This window comes from Triplophysa dalaica, chromosome 3, assembly GCF_015846415.1.
Source record: "Triplophysa dalaica isolate WHDGS20190420 chromosome 3, ASM1584641v1, whole genome shotgun sequence".
Lineage (NCBI taxonomy): Eukaryota > Metazoa > Chordata > Actinopteri > Cypriniformes > Nemacheilidae > Triplophysa > Triplophysa dalaica.
In genome coordinates, this window is record NC_079544.1 from 17,689,646 (window position 1) to 17,714,030 (window position 24,385).

A 24,385-nucleotide genomic window follows, 5' to 3' on the forward strand; every position below is an offset into this window, starting at 1 on the left:
GTTCCTTTGTGTTTAGCAGAACAAAGAAATTGATCCAGGTTTAGAACAATCTTAGGATGAGCGAATCATAACATTTTGGGGTGAACTCCAGAAATCTGATATATGGAAAATACATGTAAAACACATGTAGGTCTACATTTTCATAGATGGATTTCACAAGTACATTTTAACATATTTGTGCATATGTGCAACATATATTTAAAAATGTTAGAAAATTGTCCATTTAAATATGTATGTATATATGTGTATTTGAATTTACAGCATATACTAGCCACTTGATAAATGGGTTCTTAAATTAGATTGTATAAGTAAAATCCATCCCAAGTAAAAAAGAAGTGCACTTAAATACACTTTGTTTAATTACACTTAGCACACTTCCATAAATGTACTTAAAGTGATTTATTTCACAAATTAGCTTTGTACTTAATACACAAAAATATAGTCTTCACTACTTTTATTCATGGTGTCTCAAAATAGCACAGCTGCTGACACTTAGATTTTCTCAAGTTTATCTTAAAAAGTACCTAAGACAATTTTTTTGTATATGAAGTACAAAATTAGTTCATGAAAATCGAGCACTTTAATTAAATTTAAGTATATGTAAGTGCACTTTTTTCGCCTGGGATGTTATACACACTTTTTCATCTCTTTTGGTTTAGTCCCCAAGCAACGTTGAGCACACCCTGAAAGAGCTTAATTGATAAAGCATTGTGTTAATAATGGTGAAAAGGTCATGGGTTCAATACCCAGAAGACACACACAGATAAAATGTGTAACAGTTCCTTTGAATAAAATCCTGCCAAATCTGCCAAAATGCATCGATGTAAATAATAAATACATTAGAGAACTCAAGAACTATATGGATTCAGATTTCATTTAGCGTTTCAAAGAATGTTTTGTTTGCATCTTGTGTTTGGAAAGGAAATGGAAAAATGAGTATTGTGATGTGTGTACCGTGTATGTTTCATGCCAAGTCTGAAATCTCAGCTGCGGCCAAGCCCATTGATTACATTATAAGTCATAAATATACATATTTTTTGTACAGTGTTGAGAAGAAATCCAAAACATCTTTGTCCTCTGGGAAGATGCCTTTATCAGAGTTTGAAAAGAACTCCGTGAACAGATGAGCATTCCAGTATTAATGCTCAAGCAGATGCAAATCTCTGCCTCAGTGTTTACACGATTTCATGCTCAGGTTCTCTGAATACATAACCCTGAGAAGTAAAGGGACCAGAGGTAGTGCCGGAGCGCCAGAAATTCCACGAGCTGTGGATTTCCTCATATGGTTTCACTTTAAGATCTGTAAGGGTTTGCATGGATCTGTTTGTTTGCATGAGTGTTTCTGTTCCCCCCACACACACCTTGTGTGAGACATCAGCATAAGCCAACTGCACCTTTTTTCTAAAAATAATGTATCGATACATGTTTACATGCTGTATGTTTGCCCAAGGTCTGGAAGGTTCTGTTCATATTGTTTTGAACTCTTAGGTTATAGTCCAGAAGAAGCCTGTTCACTCCCACTGAGTGCACAGAATCGTGGGGTGAGCAAATTAGTATTTGTTTTGTGTTCCTGGCAGGGAAACTTGTTTAGTCTTTTGATTTATTAAGAAATGTATGTAGGGAAAGTGATTGAAATTTAATACATATCGTTGTGACCATTACCAAATGATTAACGGTAAATGGCTGTTAAATTGGCCATCACCTTTGGTCTGTTATTCTGGTCACGATTCACATTTTTTGCGTGCACACACACACTTTTAAGCATTCAAGGGACAATTCATTCCGGCACACATGAATCCCATCTTCTCTTTTTTAAGGAGTTGTTCTTTCCTCCGCACACACACAAAGCGCTAGTGGTCTGTTTCGCATTATGACAGTAACCTTACTCCATGTTTGTGCCTCTCTGCCCTGGGCAGGAAGTGCAGGGTCGCCCTTCAGACATCATGGTGGCAGACGGGCGTCCAGTTTAATGTCTCCCCATTGCTCGCGTACATTGCGTACCATTACATGGCCTTATTGGATTTCACGGTCCACGGTGCCCCGCTAATTAATGTCAGAACCTTTCTCTATCATATCACATGTGAGGCTCCCTGGTCTCGCTCCAGACTGAGTTTACCTCCGTGAAGCTCTGGAGACTAAACACAGTTAGCAAGGGCACCAGGAACTGTGTTCCCACAGCGGGGCGGATCAAGATCAGAGCAGGCTGAAGTAGCCCTGGGATTGACCTGCGGTGTATTGAATGGAGAGAGGGAGAGAGAATGAGACCGGTTTAGGTGTGAGGTTCGATCCTGCTGAGGCTCACTGTAATTGCATTAACCCCATACCCTGACTAGCACAACACTTCATTTGTCGTCTCAGCGCCTGGTCTCGCTGATTGACACACCAGGTTTTCTCTCATTTCGCGCTGTCATTCCTCTGCAGCCTGAGATCGAAAACCTGTGCCAAGCAAAAAAATCACCCTTAAAACGCTCCATTCCTTACGGCTTCAGATCAGGTGGATGTCTAACATGAGGTATTCCCCTTTTGTTTGTCCTTGTCTGTATGTATGCAAGTGCAAGTGTGCATGTGTGTGTTTAGAAAAGTGTTGTAACTTTCCAGGCCAAACTTTACTTGGCAGATCCTGACACCACTGTAACATACATTTTATATATAATATTTAATTTTTTCAAGTAAGTTGTACATTTTTATACATATAATAATACATTATTATACAAATGAAAATATAAAATTTAATTTTGCAGTGTATATATAAATATATATATGAAGAGTTTGGTTTAAAACGTCAAAATCCTGTTTATTATTATATTATCATGTTTTAATCGTGTTTTATTGTGTAAGTTAGCGGTACTGTTTTTAGTTATTATTGCTTAAATTAAATCAAACCAACTGCAGTTTAATTGGAATGCACAATATAAAACATGATTTTAAAAAATTTGTGTTATCTTATTTTGGAAACAAACTCTTCATATATACAGATACTCACACACACCAAAAAACAATACAGAGCATATGTTACATGTTATATTTTTCTGTCATTTTTAGCAAATAATTGCAAATTGAAACAATATTTTTATTTGAGATTTGTAAAATTATAGTAAGTAGTTCACAGAATATAACATAAATGATAATTGTACCCAAACACATATCTATAAATATTTATTTTTTATATCAGAAAAACAGTCTCTGAAGTGGTATTTTTTCTGTGGCTGTATTTGTTTCATATATTATGCAATGTGTTTTTAGCAAAATGTTTAACTTTACTGGATCTGATGAGTTTCTTTTACAATCAAATTGTAATTTAAAGTCCTAATGCAATTAATGGTCAGAAAGTTAAAAATGCAAATAAAACTAAATTATACTTATTTATTTAAGTTTGGAGTAATATATTTTTTTAATGAAATTTCCCAAATAAACATTAAAATAAAATAAAAATGACATTTTTCATTGACTGTAATCCAAAACCAATTCAAACCCAGAGTTTAAGGTGGTATTGTACTAGCTAGCCTGATTTTGGCCAGGGATGTAACTTGTACCAATTGGCATGCAAATAATTCAGCAAAATGAAAATCTGACCCCAAAATTACCCGAAACCCAACAGTGCGACAGACTCAAGCAGTAGACCTCAAAGTGTGTTCATGAATTACCCTGTCTGCATGTTTACATGTATGGATATGTAAAGGACACTATGAGGGACAATAGTTGCATCACTCAATTAGGCCAGAGCAGCAGCGGGGCAGCAGGGAGCAGGGAGCAGCAGATGGAGAACGTTCTGGTGCCCCTGCATGCCTGGACCCACAGTCCTCCTTCAACTGCCAACACCGTCAGGAGCCTGGCAAACCCAAGGCACAATTTCAAGGGTACGTGATTCTGAGAACCTGTAAACCAGGCCGGCTCGGGCCACAGTTCTCAGATTTAGTCCCTTTGTTTGAAAACAAGAGGGGGCCGCGATCTACGTTCCAGAGACCCCACCAACTGTTCCAGCTTCTAATGAGGCAGCGCGAAGATTCTCTGTTTCACCGTTTGTATATCTCATATTCCACCCTCCAGAATTCCCACGGTTCCATTCACGTCCCAAAGATCACATTTACTGAGCTTCTATTCCGCTTATATTCTTTACCCTCGGTCATCTGGAGAGCAGTGGAACACCACTGCCGCACTTTTCACTGGGTTTATGGCTGTTCTGGGAGCGTTGTCTGATCCAGACAGAACCTCAAAGTTCACAAAAGCTATTAGAGACGTAATGATGGTTTTGATGAGGGCTGGGGATCATTGGGCTGATGTGCACTATTAAGACTACTCACTGCTCCCTGTTGTAGAATTCAGGTCTGGGAAGGGCCGAGGTGCAGTCTGCATGTACTAAATGCACTTCTCAAGGGCCAAATGGATACAGGCAGATTTTAGAATCCCATGAAAGGTAATATCCATGGAATGGAAGAGGTAGGAGCACATAGAGTTCTATTTTGGCAGAAGGAGAGAGAGCAAGTGAAGCTCAGGGGGGATGAAATGTTTTTTGGGTGTGGGTGGTGGCTGTGTTAGGTACAACTTTGAAAGTAAAACTGAAGTATGTCTCAAACATCTGCGATTCTCACCAGAGTTCCCACCAGACTTGTGGAAAAGAAGAGAGGAGCTGTCTGTGATACTGAACTAGAGTTCATAGAGAAATTGAGACATTGTGGGGATTTGGGAGAAGGGTGGTGAACAGGAGTGAGAAAAATAGAGAATGGTTTTTACTCAAAATACAGCGGGAGAACCTCTCATTTCCTTGTACTATTTGTACAAAAATAATCTGCAGGAAAACACAAAAAATAACTGGTTCATTTTTTTGCTTCTTATGAAAGAAGATGTTATTCTTCATAGGTCAAGTTCAAAAGTCACAACTTTGAGCAATTCTTTGTCGCCTTTAATTTTGAAGGACATTAACTTGGCTGTACAAGTCATTTCAACTCACTTTTTTGAGTTTAGGTTGATATAATATAGTTTATATAACTAGAAATTGAGTTGATAAAACTTGGAATTTCTTAACTTTTTTAATTTGTTGAAGTAATGTAAATAAATTGAAATGATCACATGTTAAAAAATTACAGAGGAAGACCGATGCACTGCAAAACACCATTTACATATGGCACATTCACTTAACTTTAATCGCTCCTGCAGTTTTGTTTTGCATATCTTTAAAAAAAAAAAAATTATCCAGCTCAACTTTATGTAGTCAGTTGTAACCCAGCAGCTAAGCATGCTGGATAATGGGCAGAGCGGCAAGATTATTAGACATTTTAGACAAAAACAAATCAATTTATATAATGATTTATATTTAACAATACAGCTGTCGACAAAATAAAGAGACCACACCAGTTAAATAAGCAGTTCAATTCCAGTCCGGTTTGTGTGCATTTCCAACAAACTTCAGAAGTGACATTCACCCAACAGCAAAATAATTAGAGGGGCTTTAAATAAAAAACATACTTTTTCATACAAATATTGATTTATTTGAACTTCAAAGAAGTCAGATAATGCAATTAAAAACGATCGCAATTTCCGGTTCACAGGGACTTTATCCTTGTCCTAATATTAGTGAATTTGGAGTATTCTATATTAGCGGCTGCATGCACGAGTTTAGTAATTTGCATAAAACACACCTAGTCCATCTTCAGATTAGGGCTTTCCGCCCAACCTTTCTTTTACCACCTGTCGTCACTTAAGTTGAAGAGACTCCAGACAACTCCATGTGGCACTGTCTACAGATGCGCACAAGTTTGCAGTCCTCAAAATCAGTTCATACACAATAAAACACTTTTAATACAGATACGCAATTCACAGAGTTCTCGTTAGCCAGCTCTAAAACTGCTGTTATTCAAGAAAAGATGCTGCTCAAACAGTAGCGATAGGTTGGAAATGGAACCCAACAACAGCGGTAGGAGATTTAAAGGCAGCCCTCAGACATAAGGACATCATGGGACAAGTTCAATATGGCAGAGGGGGACTTGGTTTGGCATCGGCCACACCCACATGGCGAAAAGCGACACCAAAGGAACAGTGTCCAACTAGTAGTGGAGGAGATTCAGCATCAAGAGGAAGCAAGTAGATACTCAGAGCGCCCAGGCTAACTTGCTAAAAAGGCAGCCCTTTATTCGGGAGGGGAGGATAACGCGGGATAAGCCCTTATCCCCAGAATCAGACCTGCTGAGTATAGCCAGGGATTTGGAAATGCAAGTTGATTTGAACCACAGACTTACTATGCCCTTGGAAATGGCAGAAACCAACTTGTGGCCGGACAGGGTTCTGTGGTCCAGCTCCAGTAGGACAGTCCTCATAGTTGAGTTTACTGTACCTTGGTAAGAGGCCATTAAAGAAACATTTGAAAGAAAGAATCTCCGGTATGCCAACTTGGCAGCGGAGGTTGAAGATCGGGGATGGACATCGAACGTGTTTCTGGTGGAAATGGGCTGCAGGGGCTTTGTTTCAAATTCCACTACAAGGCTGCTTAAGAGAAGCAGCCACCGGCTGTGGTTAAAATGGAAGGATGCAATATGGGCTGCCAAATGACCACGTAATAAAATGGTGTTGTATGTTGGAATGTTACGCCATATGGAACCGGGGGCTCTGGGCATGCCCCCTGTTTGATCAACCTGCGGTGGGCCTACCTTGGGTGAGAATGTCTTGTGATAAAGGGCCGAAACACCCAATGAGGCTGAGGTGCACAACTTCAATGTGTTGCATTGATGGGAACCATGCAAAGGGTATTAGCAGCAGCACCTCACTTAAAGGCATCTTTTACCCAGTGTCAGGACTCTGATCTTCCAGTCACAAGTTTTCTAGCTCCCTGGACAGAGTTGTGACAGTACCTTGTCTTTAAGGTTTTCATGTGTTATGTGTGGAGACACGTGGCTTTTGTTGTCAATTTGCACCGCGTGTCCTCTTGTTTTTCATTTAGCTCCGTCACTCTGTTTCTACGTTAGTGTTTCATCTCTCTCACCTGTCCCATTATGTTCCCGCTAGTTTCCATTTAGTGTTCAATCTCCGTCACCTGCCGTCACCTTCCTTTTGTAATTATCCCTCGTTAGTTGTTCCCTATTTTGAGCCCTTTTGTTTCTCTGTTCCTGGTTGGATTGTTGTCATGATTTCACTTTGTATACTCCTCTGTGCTATCCCGTTCGTGTATTGTGGATTACCCCGTTCCTGTTCTTCGTGCTCCTTGTGTTTTGGACGTATCATTTAGATCATCGTTTTGCCTGGTTCCTTTTTGTCCCCCTTGTGGTAAGTATTTTAGTTTGTTTCGTACTGTTATCCCCATCGTGGGTTTTTGTTTTATTAATAAAAGTCTTTTTGTTAACCTTTCTACTGCCTGCGTTTGGGTTCTGTCATCCTGTTCCGTTACGCCTAGGATAATGAATGTGATGAAAGTGGAACACACAACTCATGAGATGTCTCTCTGATAATGACAAGAAAAGGTAAGTATGCCTTGCATTTCTTTAATCATTTATCCCCCAAACAGAGGATGCCTACCCGACCAATCCATTGAAACCTCAGACCTCCTTTCCTCTAGTCATATTCTTGAGTGTTTCCCCTTTCAGGCATAAAGTGTGGGAAATGTCCTATTGGGCAATTCAACTGTGCTGAAATAGTGGGATTATAACACCTTGTCCTAGTAAAGCGAATTTATTATATCTATATCTATATATATATATATATATATATATATATATATATTATTTAAAGTATATAACTATCAGCCTAAATTGAAAGTTTTTTTTCATTTTGAAAGCGAGAGAGATGTTTTGGGATTTCCGTGTGCTTTCAGCTGCTCTTTTTTTTTTTTTTTGATTTAGAATCAATTTTTGTACAATTTTAGTTTTGGTGAATCATGATTTGTTTCTTAAAACTTTCTACCCCGGTTTCAAGCACAAATTTGTGCATAAGCATGTCTGGAGAACGAGATTTTACATTGTGATATTGATACATTACATTCAAGTCAAGTTAAAATGTATTTCTAAAGCACGTTTATTAGCAACAGAGTTGCGCATAAGTGCCTTATTACAAAACACCAAGCAAAACAAACCTCATATGACAATAAGCACAACAAATAAAATTCAATCAGAACTTATTTAAAGAAAACCCTTAAACTAATTTTAATCAAAAGCGAAAGAAAGAAGTTTCAAGAAAGGATTTAAAGCCGGCAAGTGAAGGATAAAGCCTCACATTTACAGGCAAACTATTCCAAAGTTTAGGAGCTACAGCAACCACGTGGGACAGTTAAGAGAAGCCGATTACTAGACCTAAGGGCTCTCTGAGGAGAGTAGGGAATCAGAAGGTCACTAATGTATTTTGGTGCCAGACCAGTTAAAGCCTAATACACAAAAACAGCCATTTTAAAATCCATTCTGAATTGTGTGGGAAGCCAATGTAAAGACGCTATAAATGGAGAAATGTGATCCCTCTTTTTTTGTTACAGTAAGAAGACCATAACAATTAAAAAAACATTTTCATTAGGAATTTGGAAGAAATGTTGTCAGAAGTTTATAGAATGAAACAAACATGATCATTTTACTCAAACATACCTATAAGTTGGATATTAAGAAAAACTGAAAATAAAATTGGAGTGGTCTCTCAAATTTTTTCATGGGTGTAAAGTCTACTTTAATGACATCAATACAGATACAAAAAACATTTACAAAAGACACATTTCTTTACCTAAAAGAGGAACTAAAACATTGCTTGAATATTTGATTCTTTTTAAATAGGTTTAACTAAATCTAAATCTTTCTCAGAGCACCATGAAACCTGCTTAAGCACCCCCTGGGGGACACAAACCCCTCTGGATGGGAATCATTGTGCTTAACAATCCAATTCAACAGAAGTAACCCACATTCTTCTGTTTCTACAGATTCCAGCTGAACATTTTTTATGTCTGTTTATCTAAGCATGCCTGTCATTCTGTCTTTTTGATTCCTGAGCTTTGTGTTTGACCTTGCGAAACCTGCATTGTTGGGATGCGTGAATTATAGCACAGGGCAGACTCAGGGATTGTTAATATTCCAATTCCATGTTTGGGCCTGCACACCATCCCTCAAGGACAGACCCAAGAGCATGCCGAGTGTCACACCAATGAAATAAAAAAATCAGTTATGGCTGGCATGCAGAAGCTTGGGGGCAGAATTGAATCATGTGATCCACATCGTGTTTTGCCAGCATTACCAGAGCTGAGCAATCACTCACAATGGGATCTGTAACAAAGCCAAAGCCAAGGTCGTTGATGCTGCTCCGAACAGATCATCACGGCCAGGGAAAACACGATGAGAGACTTCGGAATGTGATTAGTATGACAGGACGTCGATACACGGCCTCATACCAACACACACACATATTAACTTAATGAACTGCTTCACATCTGTGGTTTATGAAGAACTGGAATGTAATGCACAGTGGACTGTTCGAAAGTAATTTTAGCAGAGCTTCTGGCCTGTGCTGCAAATCCCAAATGCACAAGCATAATATCATCAATCAATCCAGTGTTCCAAGATCTCAATCTAATGCTTCTTCTCCATTGAGGTCAGCTGTCAATCTTTTCATCTGATACTGTGGTTTTGTAGGGATTGTGATTAATATGGGGAGTTGTCTTTAAGTAAATATATTTAGAAATGCACCTATGAAAACTAATTCACAGGTTTAAGTTCAGACTACCCCACCTCTGCACATGTTCTCAGATAACCCCGGGTCACACTCTGTGTATGAAGCAGTAGGGGGTTTGGTCTGGACGGGCAAGGAACTGGTTTTAACGAACAGCAGGTTGTTGCTCTCCATTGTTTATGTCCATTGTTCTTCCTTGTCAACAGTAAATAACGGCCTTTGTGCCAAGCAGAGGACATTTAAAGGGGATTTCTGCTTGTGGTGACCCCAAGGGACTGATTGAATGTGTGCCTGTGAGGAGGAGAGAGGGAAAGAAATCTGTTGTATTTAATGAGCTTGAATCAAGGATTGTATGGTCTCTATTTAAACACAACAGCAAATATGTGGGGTCCCCGAGAACCTCACCAAACAGAGAAAGATGAAAAAGCCAGATGAGAAAGAACTTATTGATTACTAAAATTCTTCTACTTCGTAAAACGTTTCAGTTCCATTTTTGGCGTTGTCCGTTTTTTTCATTAAGTTCAAAACAAATCTGTAGTCTGATAGATCTGAATTTGTTTGATCTTAATGAAAGAAAATGAAAACAACATAAAGATAGACAAATGCAAATATGCGATCGCTTAGAGGGGGAAAAGGCTTATTCTGAACCCCATTTTCATGAGGTTTCGTTTTTGGCGTCGTTGTGTAATATTGGCTATGATTTTTTTCATGTGCGATTGCTTACAAGAAAACACAATGGAATATGTTTCAAGGATGTTGCCAAAGAGATAAACACAGTTCTTGATAGAGTAATGAAAAATGTCATGCTGTATTTTATCTTGAAACATCAAAAGAAGATCAAGAGTTTCTTTGATTTTGTTTTTAATTATCAGGAAGGCAAACTAGTTTTAGAAAAACTGAAGTTATATCATATTTCTGTATTTTTGGTCCTTGTTCGTTCATTTAAATTACCTTAGGAAACACAATTCTTGTCATTTTCTTGAACTGTTACAATACAAGAGAAAAAGGAAATGATTACACACAATGTTGTGTCTGTAAAAAAGCTTTACCACACTATCAAAAAACAAATGTTTGCCCAAGTAGAAAATTTAATAAATTTGATTGAAAAGAAAAGAAAAAAAAGAAATTGTGTCATCAAATTTAAAACTATAGTGACAGATAAAATCTATTTAAACATTTTTAACAAACTGAAAACATAATTTGACTGTGTGAAAAGGCTTTCCTAAATCTAATTATCTCTCCTGAATGTTTTTATTTGTTGAAAGATGTTTTCTCTTCTTAAACTTTCTAGGACCACCATGGTTGCGCTTCTGATCTCTGACCCTCATCGTCTCTCATCTCATGAGCTTTACACTTTCCTCAGTCTTTCATTTTTGACCCCCAAGCCCTTTATGCTGAAATACAATTGCCTTGAGAAGAATGTACTTGCTATTGTTACACAGTTAATGTCTGTAATATAAGTCATTGTGCATTGTTGAGAGTGCAATAACCATCTCTAGATATTCTATGAGGGAAACCAGAGGAATAACTTAGACTTAAAATGTCCTTTATCACTCTAAATATCTCCTCCTTTAGAAAATACCTCTCTTTTGTTGACATAATGCTGTCAGTGCATTGACACAGATTTCCATATGTGAGTGTCTGAGTGTGTCTTTGTGTGGGAGGAACACTGGGCTTTGTACTCTGAACTGTAAATGTGTGTGTGCGTGAGTGTGGGAAGTGGAAGTTTGGGAAGGTGTTGAGTGGGTCACAAACTGGATAGGAACAGCTACATTTCACACCGGCTGAACCGAGATTAGAGCAGTGATGTGTTACATAAACATATGCTCCATTTATATTCCTATGGCAGCTCTCATCTCATATAAAGTATAAAGTCCATATGCAGGACATTGCCCTTTGTGGCATAATGATTAATTTGTAGAGGAAATGTTTCATGTGTTTACATTAAAACAAGGTTTTAATTTCTATCTTTTTTTTAAGAAAGTTGCTTTTTTTTGCTAAGAAAATAATGGTAAATGTTTAGGAGTACCTTCATTACCATTTTTATCAACAATTGAAGTAAGTCAATGTTTTTTTGCTGTAAATTACATCTAACTATCTGTCCTACCTAACTGCCTACCTACCTGCCTACCTACCTACCTACCTGTCTGTCTGTCTATCTGAGAAAGTTACATATTTTTTGCATGTTATTTGTCATAGTAAATAATTTTCAATATTACAGAGTCACCTTGTTTCTCAATAATTTCATCACCCATGTCAAATGTACATATAAACCCACAATGGCATAATCTAGGCTATACAGTGAAATGTACAGACATATGGGTAAGTGTCACAGGTATATCCCCCATGGTGGACTGGATGAAATAACACACACTAGATAAAACTTGTAGTGGTCAGCATGCATCAGAGGGTTGATGTAAATTTGATGTTGTGATAATCACCGTCATTATATGCATGTACTTGAGTCTCAACACCTGCATTCCCGTGTGGAGGCGAGTGGCCCTCATAAGTGAAGTAACACCATCAGCAGAGCATTTCAGCAACTTGCACATCGAGCAACTGACTGGACCAGGTCAGCGCTCATGTCCCGCTCACACAACAAAGCCTTAAATCTCTCTCTTGTGCTTGCTGGCTTGGTCTCTCGCTCTCCACCCTTACTAGCTTGGCTTAAAAATATATCAGCCCTGTGTATCACAATCCTCACGGCACATCAAACGACTACAAAGAGCAACCCCTGTTTGTCTCTCAGCTCTTTCTGGGTTTTTATCCATCCTCTTTCTCTCTCCCTCTCACCCCATGTCCTTGTCTTGATGTCAGTCATGAATAAGGGACGTACCTTGGTGTTTTGGGGGTGAATTTGAAGGCTGGTTTTGATCCGTAGGCTCACGAGTCTCAGAGGAATGAGTCTGGACTGCATTAAGACATCAACAGAAGGAGAGAAAGGGCTGATGGGAATGAGGAGGATGATATGTTGTCTTGCAATGAAATCCATGTCCAAATCCATATCTTGCAGATTTTGCACTCGGTTTCTCCAGGGGCTTAGGTCATATTTTCTAACTCTGCTTGCACCCAGTATCGAAAACAACAAGAGAAGAGGAATAAATAGGAAAGGTTATGCCCTCCATGGTTTGATGTGTATATCACCTCTCCTCTCTCTGTGGTTGTTTAGCTGGACTAAAAGCTGGTGAACCTATTTTAGATTTAAGGCTGTACACAACACTGGACCAAAATGAAAATACTGTAGATATCATAACAATACTTTGGCAGCTGAAATAAGAGAAACACAGTGCAGAATGTTATGAAAGTTGCAGTGTGAAAGGTACTACCAATCTTCTCCAATTGAATAACCTCCCAAGATGGTTGCGCCGCCGCAACATGCAACATAGGGCATGACATCAGCTTCACATTCTCTATAGATGGTTTCAAAGCAACAACATAAACAAACATTATTGCTCATGCACGCTTTTGTGGCCCGAACTTCCGGTACATCCGCCAAGAAAAGAGTCACTGTAGATTATTTTTGAAAACATGTAAAATAAATAATAAGTAAATGACATTAGCTGAAAGTATGTCTAGCCAATATTATTTTGGGTTACTAGTAGAAGAACGGTGACTTGGCTAAACTTAAATGCCACAAAGTTAAACAACCCATCAAACAAATTTGTATGTTTTTATCTATTTTTTTCTTTAATTAAAATATATTAAACATATATAATTACATGTCCAATTTACTTTATTTTAATGAAATAAATTACAAGGAGGAGATGACCACCCTGAAAACATCCAGTACGAGCTCCAGGAAGAATTTGTGAAATACATTTTGTAAGATTAGAAAATTGGTGTTTTGATATATTATTGAAATGTAAGCTTGGCAAATAGTTTAAGAGATTCAGTTTGAAGAGGCTGGACCTCTCCTTGCATAACTAGATTATAGCTGCCTAAGGGCATTTACCAAAAAAGTAAACCCACTACAGAATATGTGCATATATATGCTCCCATCAGGAAGACCCCCTTCCTCAAAGCACAGCTGATTATTACCCGTTAATCTGATTCCCTGACCTTAAAGCGGGTGTAACACGAGAGGTTTCTGGCATTCTCAAATTAATCTTGAGCACCTATATAGTAGTATTGTATACTTTGTATCTTCGAAGAGTATTTAGTGTGATCACATTTATAAAAGATAGATACAGCTTTACAATTGTTTCCGAAAACATATAACGCGTGCGGGGGGAGGGGTAGGCTGAACCTAAGCACATGCACACCTATTGTCAACAAAACACAGACATCAGTCTCACTCACCGCATGTGGTTCATGTCCAGCATCTTTTAGCGCTGGGATGGCTCCATTTGTTAGTTTCAAATGATCTTCGAATCCAGCATTATATCCACAGTTTATATAATATTCATCACACAAACAAGCAGTGAACAAACAAACACCTGAACTTCGCGAACGTACAGTATAATCTCTCTCTCTCTCCTGCTTACAAGTGAAGTCTGCGCATGCTCCTTCTCCTGCTCTCCTGTGGCCGTGCCGTGTGCTTTTCCAGGACAATTGTCCAATAAGGGACTAAGAAAGGTTGTTGCGAAACAGTTATATATGTTCGAAAAAAACGTTCAGAAACCTGTACGATCGATGGAGGAGTGTGTCGAGCCCCAAAATATGACGTAATACGCCAGACTTGTGTTTTGACAAGTTGAACATGTTCAGCATGAGAAGACAGCACGTTTAACATTGTAAAGAACTCAGAATACATGAAACATTGTTGCAGGGCCGCTTTAAGGTTTCCTGGAGACCATCTTTGCACCGTCAGCACTGGTTTTCTAAATCTGAGTCTTTAAATTTTTTCTGGGTAGCCATAGGTAATCGAAACTAGGTTTTGTTTTAGAAAAAGTACACATGTATTGGGGATACGTGTACTTGTGGAGAACCTCAGCTGCTGGGGGAGCTCACCAAGGGCACTTGCAACTACACATGCTGTCATTACACCCAATCAAGGTGAAATCCACGGAGGGGAACAATCTAGACCTATTAAAGTGACGGCTGCAGAGAGCAAAAGTGAGGGCGAATGAAAAATAGACAGTGAAGAGAGCAACAGCGTAATGTTTATTAGTTAGGACAAGGAGAATTGGATATCTCTGCTCTAACAATGGCAAAGTCAAGGCAGCATAGTGGCTGCATATTACACAACTGGTTATGACCCAAATTCTCAACCTGATCTTTATTTCCATCCCTTTCTCTCGTCCTTACTTTTGCCCTCTCTCTCTGTCTCTCTCACACACACAGTCATTTTTCATCTCCTCTATAGGTATGTTATCTATTTTTGTTGCTTTATAAGTTGTGCTTTCTAAAACAACATGAGTGTAACTATTATACTATGTACTATGCAAGTCAAGGCAAATCTGAGAAAACGAAAGAATTACATTTCTGTGTTTAACTCTTACTACACAGTTTGTGCTTCAAACATGAATGATACTTGAAATTGGTTTGGCTCGTAGAGAAGTGCAATATTACTTTTCTAAGCAATACTTTCAGAATTATGATTTTTCACTGCCTAAAGATAAAGGGAGCAATATCTGGTAAACAAGCAATATCGAGTATACACGCACCCTAGCAACCACTTAGTAAAGCCTTAGCAATGACTAAGAACAACCTATAGCAACCATTTAGCAATGGCCTAGCAACCACTCCAAACAGCTAGCAAAAGGAGGGCCATCCTGGTAACCACCTAGACATAAAAACAATCTGTAATGCAATGCACTGAAAGAACACACAGAAAACCTTAGCAACAGTTGCTTATTGGTGGGCTAACCCTGGCAAACAACTCACAGCATCATGGTAACAAGTTTTGCACAAGCAAAAGTAATTTACTATTAGTTTTGTCCAGGATGGCCAAGTCTGCAGTTTTCTCACAAAATTGTGCTGCTTTTAAACTGTCTCAGTGGTGTTGTTTTTATTCTGCAGGGTAAAATCGAAAGGCTTCATCAGCAGTCATTAAGGTAAGATTTAGTTATTTTTCAAAAACAGTTAATGATTACTTCTACATGCCTGTGCATGTCTGTAATGCACACCAGTGACTGTAAAATGTATTTTAGGTAAAGGGGTGTCATGGTCTTTTTATATTTGAGATGTGGTCATTAGTCTAGTTTTGGGCTAGTTTTGATTGGCTTTTTGGGTTGGTTTTGTTTCACAGATCTAACACCTGGCTTTGTCTATGTAACAAACCCCCCATGATTTAACTTTTCCTTCTCTCTGTTTTTGAGACAGTGATTTTTTCAAGATTTCGAATGTCCATTCTCCTGGGAATGTAAACACCTTTATCACAAATTCAACCCCCTTTTTAAAAAACACACTCAAGTGGCACAAGAAATCAAATTGTTCATGTGCGTTACCGTAGAAGCTTTACGCCCTGCGAGAGCAATGAACGCCTCCCAGATCTGGCGGGAGTCTGCCAAGCACAGATAAACATGCAGACATGTAAATAACTGTGCATATTATCACCCCGCTGGCTTCCACTGCACCTCTTGTTTATTGCTATTTTGTCCCCTGGTTGCAAACAGTCACCATGATAAGCATTAGAGTGAATTTTTCTCTCTCTCTCAATCTCTACTATGGGACTTCTTTGCCTCATGGGGATCATTTTATCCCCTTATTAAAAAGCGCTGCACATTCATTCCCTGGTGGCTGAAATGAGGGACTTCAGATTGCCAGTAACATAATCATCATCTCTCCGTCTGTTTGTCCAAGAAGCTGTTCGATCACTGCACATGAGATGGGAGCATATATGAGCTGCATGGGTTGTAAGCTGTTAGCGCTACATGATCAGTATTACTGGCGTCAGCGTGAGTGGACCCCCACGGGGGAAAATGATTAGCCAGTAACACACGTACAGCGGGGCCGATCCAGAATCTGGACCGCTGAAATAACACATCCTGATGAGGTGTGGTGAATTGCTGTCTGGACACTTCTTCCCACAGATCTGAGACCTGCTGAGTGTCAATGCTCAGAATAGATCAAAACTTGACTAATTATGAAACAAGAGTCATGATGCTTGTTAGATCATTTATTTGAGTATATAATATTTGTTTCAATGTGTTATTGGTAATATACAAATAAATGTTTGACGTGATGGATGTTTTCTTTTAATCTAAAAAATGTTATTCTTTCATACTTATCTGTTGTCTTGCTTTGTGTAATTCCTTTTGATGATTTATGTGGTGCAAGAAACCACACAGTTTGGTTTAAAGAAAAAATTCACCAACGTATAAGAATTATCTCTAATACAGTGTTTGTCTGCCTTTCTTAAAGGTGCTGTGTGTAATTTTTCTATTAAATGCATAACTATGTCTTCAGAGGTGTATAAGGCCTTACATAATGTAGCGTTTTTATGTTTATATGTTTAAATAATGTTTTTATTATCTAAAATGAGCTATTTCTATCTACATAGACCGCATGAGATTTGCCAAGTTGTTTCTACAGTAGCCCCAAACCATGGGTCTCCAGCCCTGCTCCCAGTGAGCTACCATCCTGAAGATTTCAGCTCCAACCCCAATCAAAGGCAGCTGAAGCAGCTAATCAAGGGTTGAGGGTTGCTTGATAATTAGAAACTGGTGTGTTGAAACAGGGTTGGACCTGCAGTCTACAGGATAGCTCTCCAGGACCAGGGTTGGATGAACAAAATGCTCTATAGTGCGCGTTTAGAAAAATAACAGTTTCTCCTTTGCCAAAGAAGCCAAAACATGAAGACATCTTTGTCCTGTGTCAGCCTGCTTAGTTATTTGAAAGGGAGGGGTGGAGCGAGCCATTGGTTGCAATCACTGATCTGTGTAAATGACTGGATTGCTTATGCGTAATTACACTGAATCTAGCGCGCCGCCACGTTGGTATGCCCATAATGATAAAGCAGTAACTTACCAGTCCCCGTTTTTATATCTAAAGTCACACAGTAAATTCTTACCACCCAATTGTCTTAAAGGAACACTCCACTTTTTTTGGAAATAGGCTCCTTCTCCAACTCCCTCAGAGTTAATAAATTGAGTTTTACCGTTTTGGAGTCTATTTAGCCAATCAGCCAACAATACTCCCATTCCGGTGTAATAATCAAGGAAGTTTGCTTCCGTAACATGGCCGCAGAAGGCGCAGTGATATCACACTCCTTGTGCAAGCAGTTAGTCACGTTGGATATGATGACTGAAGTTAGTCTATTTCACCAAGAGCTGCATGATATCACTGCAAACACCTTGATGATTACACCAGAATGGGAGTATAGTTCATAATTATATCGGTCTAGAAAATCGAAACTTTTCATTTTCCGCCAGTCTTGGCATACGATATGAGTACAAAAGAGTCAAGTTTTACATAGGAAAATATCAAAAGTCTTTGACCGTATTTGAACGCGATGCTACTGGTCTAATTGTACTCAATGCTAAACTATGCTAAAAGTGCTATCGCCAGACCCGGAGGTAGGCTAAATAGACTCCTAAACGGAAATACTCAATTTATGAACTCTGGGGGAGTTGGAGAATGAGCCTATTTCCCCAAAAAGTGGAGTGTTCCCTTAAGCATGTAAATGGTTAATTATTTAAAGCGGGCGTAACACATAGGGTTTCTGCTAATCTCATATTAATCTTGAGTACCTATATAGTAGTTTTGTATACTTCGTATCTTTTTTGAGTATTTAGTTTGATTACATTTATAAAAGATAGACACAGCTTTACCATTGATAGATACAGCTGAACAAAATATATAACACTAGCTTATTGGTATTTCGATATCATACTGCAAAATTGTTACAATCTGCACCTTTCAGTCGTTCACAAACAAAGTTTTTCTTATATAAAATTATCTGTCACTTTATTTTATGTGTGTAATGTATAGGTCCCATAGGATGATCCATAAAGCACATCCATCCATCATAAAAGTAATCCAGACATCTCCGCTGGATTGATAAATGTCAACTAAAGCCAAACAATAGTTGAATTTGAGAAAACAATTAATATTTAGACCTATTTAGTGAAACTGTAAGCAAAACAAATCCATATAAAGCTACATTGACAGGACAACATTAACTTAACATTTGTTGGTTTTTGCATGTTGAAACATATGACAACTAATTACGAGACACACAAGAATAAATGAGATTTAAAGTACTCGACGTGTCACCATTTAACTTTCCCTGTAAATAAGCTAAAAACATTAGCTGTTTTCTCAAAATGTATTATGTACAAAATTATGTAAAATGTACAAATGTATTAATTGGCTTCAAAAGACATATACATATGTTCATATAAAGAAAAGGAACGGAAATAATATATATTTGGGATGGCATTAGTGTAAATACATTTCTTTTCTGAGTCAACTATTTCTTTAAGAATCATCAAATTAAACAGAAGTCTTATTTATTTGTAAAATGTGTGTGTGTTTGCCTTGGCCGCCATTAAAGCCACGTATCACACCTGTGGTGAAGTACCCTGCCCATTCGCTGCCACCAAGGCTTAGCAGGCTAATACCCCTGTCGCTCTACACACAAACACACACTTTTTTAACTCTTCCCGTGTCTCTCAACGACACCTGTAGCGCAGATATCCCTTGTAAACGTGCCGACGTGGGGATTTGTCTATGATCACACGCTGACACTAAGCCTGCTGTCAGGATGAAGCACTCCGTTGAGATGCTATCACATTTGTAGCATAGCGTTCATTCCCTTGTACCAACAATCAATAACTTTGTTGTTCCCATAGTCCAACAGACATGCTATTATTCTAGTGTTGTCAGAGGATTTGATTCAAAAGGAAAAATCTGGTTCTGGGATACTCTCTGGTGTGTCTTAAAGGGGCGGCAGCCATGACAGCACGCCACACACAGTCAGCGTAATGCTTCTCCAAAGGCCCTAATGGATTTCAGTGGCATCCAAGAATGTATTTTAAATGTCTGTGAAAGACGATGCTGACTTCAAAACGCTATAAGCCCATTACAGTAATCTTCCAATTTTTCAGTCTTTTCCAGTGCATGCTTGTTTTTGGGCCGGAGTTGCGGACTAAGTGTCCTGTGTACCTACAGCATAATGCATCTCTCCCTTAATGACGATACATCATTCCACACTTTTTCATTTCAGTATTGAGTTGTTTTTCTATCTGAGTGCAGCCACGTCCTTGAAAACCAGAGGGTGGAACAAGCCAGTGATCAAAACGCAGCTTATAAATCATTTGAATTGACTTTGGAGTGCATTTCTTTCTCTCTCTCCTTCTTTCTTTCTCTCTCTGTCTATCTATCTTTTCATTGTGTGAGATGAGTACAGTTTAATGGCTTTTTAATGCTTCACTGCATGAAGAGTGAGTGTAGGAAAGAGTGACGTAGAAGGGCGTCAAAAAAGGCCCGCAGACAAATTTGCCTGATCAACAGTGCAGGAAAGGTTATTACCAGTAATGAAAGCAGAGAAACCATTCCAGATGAACTTCTCTCTCTCTCTCTCTCTCTCTCTCTCTCTCTCTCTCTCTCTCTCTCTCTCTCTCTCTATCTCTCTCTCTCTCTCTCTCTCTCTCTCTCTCTCTCTCTCTCTCTCTCTCTCTCTCTCTCTCTCTCTCTCTCTCTCTCTCTCTCTCTCTCTCTCTCTCTCTCTCTCTCTCTCTCTCTCTCTCTCTCTCTCTCTCTCTCTCTCTCTCTCTCTCTCTCTCTCTCTCTCTCTCTCTCTCTCGTGTTTGTTTTCTATAATGCAGTGCCTTTTTCTTTCCCCATTATATATTCCCTATAATGTAGGATAAATAGTTGTATTTAAAAAATATTTGAATTAACTTATATAAAATGTATTATAATATAAATAAGGTTTGTGTTTTATTATTAATTATTCTATTCATTGTTAAGTTAATACAAAAATAAATCTTACGTTCTCAGTATAAGATCACTGCTGGTGTGAAATCCCATCCTGTTTGCCTTGTTCACACTCCGGGGGCCGTGCACAAAGACGCTCTCTCCGAACAATGACACATCACAAATAACTTCTTCAGTATCAGCGCAAGATGCTGCAATTAGCGTAAGCTGATCGAGTCATTATAGAGGAGCAGAAAGAACCACATGGTATACATAATCTAACACCGGCTATAAAATGACATTCAAGCAGTCAACCTGTTCTTAACCTGTTTGACTTCACCTGTTCTCTCATTCTCTCACTCTTTTTCGTACACTCACATGGGGTAATCGAGAATGGCAATAAACAGATGGCTTAGATGACTGAAATGACACATCATAGCGGGATGGGAGGGGTGTTTACAGTGACGGGCTCAGGAGACAGAATCAAAGTGACGGTAAAAAAGACAGATCTAGAGACAGTGAACGCGTTGATATCAAAAACTCTTGATAAAAGTTTCATTTGATATGTAAATGAACAAAATAAGATTAAACAAACAGATGGTTTAATCTGTTGCATGTTGGACTATATATGTGTGATCTGGATCTGTCACATTTTTGCATAAAAAAATCTTGCTTGTATATAAACACAGTTTAAAGGATTGAGTTTGGGGATTTTGAATCTTTTGAAAAAAGATTTATCTTAACGCACACGTACACTGACAAAAAAACAACTAACAGCCATTGAAAATGAGGAAAAGAGGTGAGGTGCATGTATGCGTGTGACTATAGGAGGTCAGTAATTACCTTCTGCCCCTCTGGGGGGCAGGAGCTTCGGATATTGGACTTTGCAGGAATGAGTTATCAGTCTCTCATGCACATAACTTTATGAAGAAACAGTGAGTGACATAGAAAAACAGCGGAAAGAGTAGGAAACGGCAAAAAAGGAGAACAAGTCTACAACACATATTGTAAATAATAACTGTTCATTTTCAGCTGTCTGTACAGAGAAACAGCTACACTGTCGCAGCTGTGTAAGGCATCTGTCACAATAGTAATCAGCCTTTCACAGACAATAACAGGATGAAAATTCTCCTCAGGACACGCTATCACTTTAGTTCTGGGCAATCAGAGCCAGGAGAAAACAGACAATAGGTCTGCTCTGTATGGAGACGGGAAAATATTGTTTACTTTTTAGAAAAAGGACAGTCTCAATTCTGCTGATATGGGTAATGACCGCAGAAAATGCTTGTGAGGTATTGGAAGAATTCAAAGTAAACATTAGGCCACCAGAGAGTCAAAGAAAGAATGAGAAGCATATGATTCCTAATGAAAGGTCTTTTTTTACAAAAGTGATATGGTGAATAATAGAGGGAAATAACTTTGGAATTTCTTTACTAAAGTAACCTAAGTCATTTTATGTCAGTTAGTCTACAGTCAGTCAAAAGCTTATCTGCAGGTTGGTGTGGAAAAAGTATATTGAAAAAAGCATATGAAATTTTTTAAATAACTTCTGCGGATAACTGATTCATACATATATACAATTTAAAACGGCAAATATACAAAATATAACAATTTTATGAAAATACAGAATTAAGTTGATTTATTCACCCTCATGCTTCTTAAAACGTGTGTGACTTTCCCCTGTGGAACAGAAAAAGTATGTTGAGAAATGTCTCAGTGATTTTATCTATTGAATACTCATCAGATTTCACAGCATTATCGGCAGTATTGAAAAAGGTCAAATGAACTCTCACAGTGTATATATAATCCACATTTTGAGAGTGTGGATTATATACACCTTGAGTGTTAATTTGATCTATTTTAAAACTGCGATTTTACCGTGGAAATCTTGGTGATGCAGCTTGCAATGACTTTTAATTTATTTAAATATATCAGATAAACATAAAATACAGGAGCCACAACCAACATACATAAACTAACAATCTACATTAAACTGGGAAATTATCTAAGTCACTTGACAATATAAAAAAACAGAGCCTGTTTGACCTTGTTTACTTCATGGTAGATCAAATTGGGAAAGAGGACACTTTAAGCTGACTGATTTATGACTGATAACTCATTTTTTTTTTTTTGTAGATGTTCACACACACCTTGCCCGTGGTTAACCTCCGGTCTGTGTTTGGATAATATAACGTCTTGGTTACGTATGTAACCTCAGTTCCCTGATGGAGGGAACGAGACGTTGTGTCGAGAACGACAGATGGGGTTCGGCCTTGAGAACCAATCAACTCTGACTACTATAGAAAAGGCCAATGAAATTTGGCGAATGCAATTTGCATGCCGGGCTCCGCCCCCGGAAATCCGGTATAAAAGGAGGCCGGCGTGCAGCATTCACTTACCTTTGTTCTGAAGAGCCTGAGACCTCTCAAACTGCAGCAGAATACGATACGTGTTCGTGGCATAAGGGACACAACGTCTCGTTCCCTCCATCAGGGAACTGAGGTTACATACGTAACCAAGACGTTCCCTTTCTGTCGGTCTCTCGACGTTGTGTCGAGAACGACAGATGGGGTTGCCTATGGAAAACGCCACAACGCTGTATCGCGTCACAATCTCTAGCAAAGCGACGGTAACAAGCCTGGGCGTGTCATCTCGAAGCTTTCGTGAGACTGTAACCTTCCAGTGTGGTGGTCGGGGGGTTCCAGAGCTTTCTTGGAGAAAGATGGGTACAGCCCTGACCGGTAACTTTCACGGACGGGGCCTTAGCTCTCTATAGGCGAGAGGCCGTCCAGATCAGTTTACACCGGGTAAGCGCGACTCTTAATCAGGGAAGCGCTACAGAGGCCACCTCCTACCCGTGGGGAGGAATATGGTGGATATAGGTATGGTCTCGTCCTTGGAGGAGAACGCATGGAACGTGCGGACTGAGTAGTTAACCGCGAGGTGGAGGCCCACCTGGGGAAGCTCATGGGTTACCAGGAGTGGGAACCATTCTCATGAGGATACATCAGACGGAACAGCCCACGGAGGGGGTGTTACAGACGTCCGGTAGCACTAGGTCCGGTTAGAGCTATCTGTGATAGCTCACATGGTATCCCGGCCTAAGGGGGAAGGCTGCTCTGCCCAGCCAGCCCCCAGGGGGTGCTTGTTTGGTGATGGATGGAATGCCTATTCTTAACCAGTGTCTGGGTAAGAAGGGAGGCTGGTGAGGTACCAGTTTCTTAGCGATGTGTTCGGGTAAGAAGAAAAGGTAAATAGCACACTGACCCAACCTGTTAGAGGGTGGAAAGGTGCTTTCGCAGGCATACGCCCCCCCGGATGCCAGTCCTACATGTCGCCACGCAGGACGTGGGCTGACACCGGGTTTACGCGAAGGTTGTTAACCCTTGCGAAGGTGTTTGGGCATAGCCCAACCCGCAGCTGTACAGATGTCTGCTAGAGAGGCGCTTCTACCAGTGTCCAGGAGGTGGCTAAACTCCGTGTGGAGTGAGCCCTCACTGCCAATGGGCATGGGAGATTCTGAGATCGGAATGCCGTCGTAACGGCGTCCACGACCCAGTGCGCCAGCCTCTGTTTGGAGACAGCCTTCCCCTTCTGCTGTCCTCCAACAGACACGGAGCTGGTCAGAGCTTCAGAGCTCTGCGTGCGGTCCAGTACGTACTGGACACAACACTAGTCGGGTTGGGTCTTCCTCCCCTATGGGGAGCGCCTGCAAGTTCACCACTTGGCCCCGGAGGGAGTAGTGGGAACTTCTTGGGCACGCATCGGGGCCTGGGTCTCAAGATAACGTGAGAGTTTCCAGGGCCGAGTTTAAGGCAATCCAGGGACACGGAGGATGCTCGGTGGTCCCCTACCCTCTTGAAGGAAGTGAGCGCCGTCAGGAGGGCCGTCTTACTCTATGAGGAAGATCGGAACCTCCGAGGGGCTCTTTGGGGGGCCCTGAGGCCCTCCAGGACCA